This window comes from Silurus aristotelis (assembly GCF_946808225.1).
Source record: "Silurus aristotelis genome assembly, chromosome: 4".
In the NCBI taxonomy this organism is placed as follows: domain Eukaryota; kingdom Metazoa; phylum Chordata; class Actinopteri; order Siluriformes; family Siluridae; genus Silurus; species Silurus aristotelis.
The window spans coordinates 35,493,795-35,501,671 of record NC_139577.1 but is presented as its reverse complement, the minus strand read 5'-3'; the positions used below and the strand labels follow the sequence as shown (position 1 = coordinate 35,501,671).

At 43.4% G+C, this 7,877-nt stretch overlaps 1 protein-coding gene across 2 annotated transcripts in view; it reads left to right on the top strand.

Moving 5' to 3' along the window:
• Positions 1-1,367: 1,367 nt before the first annotated feature.
• tet2 (tet methylcytosine dioxygenase 2) overlaps positions 1,368-7,877 on the top strand; it is a 31,177-nt gene continuing 24,667 nt past the window's right edge. The window contains exon 1 of one of the 2 annotated variants that reach the window (XM_083538895.1): positions 1,368-1,884. The gene's annotated coding sequence lies outside the window, so the exon portion shown is untranslated. The remainder of the gene's footprint in view (positions 1,885-7,877) is intronic. The other variant, XM_083538896.1, reaches the window with a different exon arrangement.

The window sequence follows — 7,877 nt, the reverse complement described above, 5'->3', positions numbered from 1 at the left end:
TCCTGAGCAGCTGCATCACTGACTGGTTTGGAAACTGCACTGTCTAGGATCGAAAGACAATACAGAGGATAGTGAGAACAGCTGAGAGATTACTGGAGTCTCTCACCTCTCTATCATTGACATTTACACCACATCATCATCTTCGTTATCATCATCATCATCATCATCCTCCTCTGCATGCCCATCCTCACTGTGAGGGTCGTGTTCCATATCAGGGCCTCTGCAGTTAAAAGTAAATCACATTGAAAGCTGATTAAAATAAAGCTGTGGAGAAAAAGGAGAAAAGGATGTGAGAGGAAATAAAGTGAGTCCTTCAGTCCTTCATCATGAGCTTTGCATTATTAAAGCCACTTCCTGTTTGGTCACATGACTCTGGTGTGCCAGAATCTTGGGGAACCGGGTGCAGAGATCTGGCCACGCCTACATGCCTGTCAATGAAGTGCACGATTGTTAAGTGGTGGGTGGAGCTACGATTAGGGGAAGAAGTAATGGGGACAAAGAAAAGAGAGAGAGAGAGTGAGAGAGAGAGAGAGAGAGAGAGAGAGAGAGAGAGAGAGAGAGAGAAAGATAGAGCTAGAGAGAGGCAGAGAAAGAGAGAGAGAGAGAGAGGGAGAGGGATAGAGAGAAAGGGGGAGAGAGCGAGAGACTTTTCTATTACTGAGTCACTCCTATTTCTTGGCTGTAGATGGGGGGATGGTGTGTGTCTAAGTCCAACTGTGTGTGTGTGTGTGTGTGTGTGTGTGTGTGTGTGTGTGTCTAGGTCCAACTAGGTCTCTGTGTGTGTGTGTGTGTGTGTGTGTGTGTGTGTGTGTGTGTGTGTGTGTGTGTGTAGGTCTAACTAGGTCTGTGTGTTTGTGTGTGTGTGTGTAGGTCTAACTAAGTCTGTGTGTGTGTGTGTGTGTAGGTCTAACTAGGTCTGTGTGTGTGTGTGTGTGTGTGTAGGTCTAACTAGGTCTGTGTGTTTGTGTGTAGGTCTAACTAAGTCTGTGTGTGTGTGTGTGTGTGTGTAGGTCTAACTAGGTCTGTGTGTGTGTGTGTGTGTGTGTGTAGGTCTAACTAGGTCTGTGTGTTTGTGTGTGTGTGTGTGTAGGTCTAACTAAGTCTGTGTGTGTGTGTGTGTGTGTAGGTCTAACTAGGTCTGTGTGTGTGTGTGTGTGTGTGTGTGTGTGTGTGTGTAGGTCTAACTAGGTCTGTGTGTTTGTGTGTGTGTGTGTAGGTCTAACTAAGTCTGTGTGTGTGTGTGTGTGTGTGTAGGTCTAACTAGGTCTGTGTGTGTGTGTGTGTGTGTGTGTGTGTAGGTCTAACTAGGTCTGTGTGTGTGTGTGTGTGTGTGTGTGTGTGTGTGTGTGTGTGTAAAAGTGTGTGTCTAAGTTTGAGTCTGTGTGTGTGTGTGTGTGTGTGTGTGTGCGTGTTCAGTCTAAGATCAACACTGAGCGATTCCTCTTCCTCCACCAGCTCCACTCCACTGTTTCCACGCAGCCCACAGTTTGTCCACTATTGTGTACATCTGAAAAAAGGAGCGAGGGAAGGAGGGAGCAGACGCTCGGCCCTTTGTGTGCTGGAGGTTCAGCCCGAAAACAGACAGAGAGAGATTTCTCCTGCTCATAGCTTCTGCTCTTCATCTACTCACACACTCACACACACACACTGTGGCACGGATGCAAGCGTGGACTACAACTCTGGCTTCCGTGTGTGTGTCAGAGCATGTGTGTGTGTGTGTGTGTGTGTGTGTGTGTGTGTGTGTGATGAAAGCAGACGTCACAGCAGTACATGAACATTGATGTGGGGGATTGTCTCTTTTATCGCAGCAAGATGGCGGCTCTGTAGGAGCAGGTTGGGATCGCGAGCGTTCACGGAACACGGAGGGAGCAAGGGGAAACCAAGGTGAGAAACAAACGCTTCCTCTTCCTACATTTCTGTACGTTTCCTCCTCACACCTCACACCCTTCTACAGCCGAGAGCTGGGAGATCGACTAACATTCTAACTAACATGGCTGACATCTCGCTCGCTCGCTCTCTCTCTCTCTCTGTGTCTATGAGTCTCAGTCTTTTTTTGGCCACACACACACACACACACACACACGCACGCGCACACACACACACACACACACACACACACACACACACACACACACACACACACACACACCACACACTGAGCTGGTAAGGAATGTGTGTAGTGTGTGTGTAGTTTGTGACCTTTGAAAGGCTTCTGCTGAACTTTTATTTAGCAAACACTGCTGAGAGTCTAAAGCAAAACACACACACACACACACACACACACACACTGGTTTATTAGCTGATGTCAGTATACACTCCTACAACTCATGTTTATTCAGCCAGACTTCGATCTGCTGGACTCTGCGTGTGTGTGTTTGTGTGTGTCCTGAATCCTGGAATGCAGAGTGACAGGAAAAACACAAAGAGGAAAGAGAGGGAAAGACGTTGTGACTGTAGAGGTAAATGAGTGAAGACAGATGAAACCCAACTCCATTTCTTCATTAACCCAGGAGGGGTTTAAACTACAGCCCTCTGTGTGTGCGTGTGTGTGTGTGTGTGTGTGTGTGTGTGTGTGTGTGTGTGTGTGACAGCTACATTACAAGTAATAACACATGGATTACACATTAGTCAGTTTTATTACTGAGCATTGTGTTCATCAGAATCACTCACTTGCACTTTAATATATTTTAGTCCATGAGTATGTCTTAAATTATTCCCAATAGTCGATTCTTCTGCAAGTAGTGTCTGTTTACATTACAGTTTCTATACAATCAGATTTCAGCGTCACATCACATGTTGCCGGGGTCAAAGGGAACCTCTGTAAGTCCTTCAGGATCAGGGCTCTTGTTGTGTAAAATCCATGTTGTAGAAGCTGTTGCTGTAACCAATCAGATTGCAATTTGCTGACTCCAAGGCCTTCTAGCAGGCATCCGATAACGTCAGCATTTTCACATTCTTTGATTGGATGGTCAGAGAGTGCTCTAGTCATGCTCACAAACCACATCTGTAGCACAAGCTCAAATATATTCATGTGTATTGAATCTGTTTTTTTACACTTACAGAGGAGAAGAAGCTAATTTGGTCGCAGATACACTTACAAGGATACACTTACAAACAGTTGTTATGCTTTTTCATAAACCAATTGTACATTTGTGTAGAATTTACACATTAAAGACACAATTTGCCTTCATTTCAATCCCCCAGCAAAACTGTAATGCACAGAAACAATGCACAAAAATGCAGGAAATGCCGGGATGATTTAATGAGGTTAATATCGATGCTTCTGCTAGAGATGATGTATGCAGGCGGTGCTGCTGTGGCTACATCAACACGGCATTTAGCAGATGCCCTTATCCAGAGTATTGTACAAAAGAGAAAGGCTTCAGTAAAAGGAGACATGTTGAATTGTGTTCATTGAGTGTACACTGTGTAGTGTATGTATAGTGTATTAGTGTACCATGTAATGTATTAGTGCACTGTGTAGTGTAATAGAGCAACAATGCACTGTGTAGTGTGTATATAGTGTATTAGAGCACCGTGTGTGTATGTATAGATTATTAGTGCACTGTGTAGTGTATGTAAATTGTATTAGTGTACCATATAATGTATTAGTGCACTGTGTAGTGTATGTGTGGTGTATTAGTGCACTGTGTAGTGTATGTGTGGTGTATTAGTGCACTGTGTAGTGTATGTGTGGTGTATTAGTGCACTGTGTAGTGTATGTGTGGTGTATTAGTGCACTGTGTAGTGTGTGTAGTGTATGTGTGGTGTATTATTGCACTGTGTAGTGTATGTGTGGTGTATTAGTGCACTGTGTAGTGTATGTGTGGTGTATTAGTGCACTGTGTAGTGTGTGTAGTGTATGTGTGGTGTATTAGTGCACTGTGTAGTGTATGTGTGGTGTATTAGTGCACTGTGTAGTGTGTGTAGTGTATGTGTGGTGTATTATTGCACTGTGTAGTGTATGTGTTGTATTAGTGCACTGTGTAGTGTATGTGTGGTGTATTAGTGCACTGTGTAGTGTATGTGTAGTGTAATAGTGCACTGTGTAGTGTATGTGTGGTGTATTAGTGCACTGTGTAGTGTATGTGTGGTGTATTATTGCACTGTGTAGTGTGTGTACTGTATTAGTGCACTGTGTAGTGTATGTGTGGTGTATTAGTGCACTGTGTAGTGTATGTGTGGTGTATTAGTGCACTGTGTAGTGTATGTGTGGTGTATTAGTGCACTGTGTAGTGTGTGTAGTGTATGTGTGGTGTATTATTGCACTGTGTAGTGTATGTGTGGTGTATTATTGCACTGTGTAGTGTGTGTACTGTATTAGTGCACTGTGTAGTGTATGTGTGGTGTATTAGTGCATTGTGTAGTGTATGTGTGGTGTATTAGTGCACTGTGTAGTGTATGTGTGGTGTATTAGTGCACTGTGTAGTGTATGTGTGATGTTTTAGTGCATTGTGTAGTGTATGTGTGGTGTATTAGTGCACTGTGTAGTGTATGTGTGGTGTATTAGTGCATTGTGTAGTGTATGTGTGGTGTATTAGTGCATTGTGTAGTGTATGTGTGGTGTATTAGTGCACTGTGTAGTGTATGTGTGGTGTATTAGTGCATTGTGTAGTGTATGTGTGGTGTATTAGTGCACTGTGTAGTGTATGTGTGGTATATTAGTGCATTGTGTAGTGTATGTGTGGTGTATTAGTGCATTGTGTAGTGTATGTGTGGTGTATTAGTGCACTGTGTGGTGTATGTGTGGTGTATTAGTGCATTGTGTAGTGTATGTGTGGTGTATTAGTGCACTGTGTATTGTATGTGTGGTGTATTAGTGCATTGTGTAGTGTATGTGTGGTGTATTAGTGCATTGTGTAGTGTATGTGTGGTGTATTAGTGCACTGTGTATTGTATGTGTGGTGTATTAGTGCATCGTGTAGTGTATGTGTGGTGTATTAGTGCATTGTGTAGTGTATGTGTGGTGTATTAGTGCACTGTGTAGTGTATGTGTGGTGTATTAGTGCACTGTGTAGTGTATGTGTGGTGTATTAGTGCATTGTGTAGTGTATGTGTGGTGTATTAGTGCACTGTGTAGTGTATGTGTGGTGTATTAGTGCATTGTGTAGTGAATGTGTGGTGTATTAGTGCATTGTGTAGTGTATGTGTGGTGTATTAGTGCACTGTGTAGTGTATGTGTGGTGTATTAGTGCATTGTGTAGTGTATGTGTGGTGTATTAGTGCACTGTGATGTGTATGTGTCGTGTATTAGTGCATTGTGTAGTGTATGTGTGGTGTATTAGTGCACTGTGTAGTGTATGTGTGGTGTATTAGTGCACTGTGTAGTGTACAGTGCCTTGCGAAAATATTCGGCCCCCTTGAACTTTGCGACCTTTTGCCACATTTCAGGCTTCAAACCTAAAGATATGAAACTGTAATTTTTTGTGAAGAATCAACAACAGGTGGGACACAATCATGAAGTGGAACAAAATTTATTGGATATTTCAAACTTTTTTAACAAATAAAAACTGAAAAATTGGGCGTGCAAAATCATTCAGCCCCTTAACTTTCAGTGCAGCAAACTCTCTCCAGAAGTTCAGTGAGGATCTCTGAATGATCCAATGTTGACCTAAATGACTAATGATGATAAATAGAATCCACCTGAGTGTAATCAAGTCTCCGTATAAATGCACATGCACTGTGATAGTCTCAGAGGTCCGTTTAAAGCGCAGAGAGCATCATGAAGAACAAGGAACACACCAGGCAGGTCCGAGATACTGTTGTGGAGAAGTTTAAAGCCGGATCTGGATACAAAAAGATTTTCCAAGCTTTAAACATCCCAAGGAGCACTGTGCAAGCGATAATATTGAAATGGAAGGAGTATCAGACCACTGCAAATCTACCAAGACCTGGCCGTCCCTCTAAACTTTCAGCTCATACAAGGAGAAGACTGATCAGAGATGCAGCCAAGAGGCCCATGATCACTCTGGATGAACTGCAGAGATCTACAGCTGAGGTGGGAGACTCTGTCCATAGGACAACAATCAGTCGTATACTGCACAAATCTGGCCTTTATGGAAGAGTGGAAAGAAGAAAGCCATTTTTTAAACATATCCATTTAAAGTTTAAAGTTTGCCACAAGCCACCTGGGAGACACACCAAACATGTGGAAGAAGGTGCTCTGGTCAGATGAAACCAAAATCGAACTTTTTAGCAACAATGCAAAACGTTATGTTTGGCGTAAAAGCAACACGGCTCATCACCCTGAACACACCATCCCCACTGTGAAACATGGTGGTGGCAGCATCATGGTTTGGGCCTGCTTTTCTTCAGCAGGGACAGGGAAGATGGTTCAAATTGATGGGAAGATGGATGGAGCCAAATACAGGACCATTCTGGAAGAAAACCTGATGGAGTCTGCAAAAGACCTGAGACTGGGACGGAGATTTGTCTTCCAACAAGACAATGATCCAAAACATAAAGCAAAATCTACAATGGAATGGTTCACAAATAAACATATCCAGGTGTTAGAATGGCCAAGTCAAAGTCCAGACCTGAATCCAATCGAGAATCTGTGGAAAGAACTGAAAACTGCTGTTCACAAATGCTCTCCATCCAACCTCATTGAGCTCGAGCTGTTTTGCAAGGAGGAATGGGCAAAGATTTCAGTCTCTCGATGTGCAAACCTGATAGAGACATACCCCAAGCGACTTACAGCTGTAATCGCAGCAAAAGGTGGCGCTACAAAGTATTAACTTAAGGGCGCTGAATAATTTTGCACATCCAATTTTTCAGTTTTTTATTTGTTAAAAAAAGTTTGAAATATCCAATAAATTTCGTTCCACTTCATGATTGTGTCCCACTTGTTGTTGATCCATCCATCCATCCATCTTCTCCCGCTTATCCGAGGCCGGGTCGCGGGGGCAGCAGTCTAAGCAAAGATGCCCAGACTTCCCTCTCCCTAGCCACTTCTTCCAGCTCTTCCGGGGGGACACCAAGGCGTTCCCAGGCCAGCCGGGAGACATAGTCTCTCCAGCGTGTCCTAGGTCTTCCCCTGGGTCTCCTCCCAGTGGGACGCGCCCGGAACACCTTCCCAGGAAGGCGTCCAGGAGGCATCCGGAACAGATGCCCGAGCCACCTCAGCTGACCCCTCTCGATGTTGTTGATTCTTCACAAAAAATTACAGTTTTATATCTTTATGTTTGAAGCCTGAAATGAAGTTCAAGGGGGCCGAATACTTTCGCAAGGCACTGTATGTGTGGTGTTTTAGTGCATTGTGTAGTGTATGTGTGGTGTTTTAGTGCATTGTGTAGTGTATGTGTGGTGTTTTAGTGCATTGTGTAGTGTATGTGTGGTGTTTTAGTGCATTGTGTAGTGTATGTGTGGTGTATTAGTGCATTGTGTAGTGTATGTGTGGTGTTTTAGTGCATTGTGTAGTGTATGTGTGGTGTATTAGTGCATTGTGTAGTGTATGTGTGGTTTATGTGTGGTGTATTAGTGCACTGTGTAGTGTATTAGTGCATTGTGTAGTGTATGTGTGGTGTATTAGTGCACTGTGTAGTGTATGTGTGGTGTATGTGTGGTGTATTAGTGCACTGTGTAGTGTATTGGTGCATTGTGTAGTGTATGTATGGTGTATTAGTGCACTGTGTAGTGTATGTGTGGTGTATTAGTGCACTGTGTAGTGTTTTAGTGCATTGTGTAGTGTATGTGTGGTGTATTAGTGCACCGTGTAGTGTATGTGTGGTGTATGTGTGGTGTATTAGTGCACTGTGTAGTGTATTGGTGCATTGTGTAGTGTATGTGTGGTGTATTAGTGCACTGTGTAGTGTATGTGTGGTGTATTAGTGCACTGTGTAGCGTATGTGTGGTGTATTAGTGCATTGTGTAGTGTA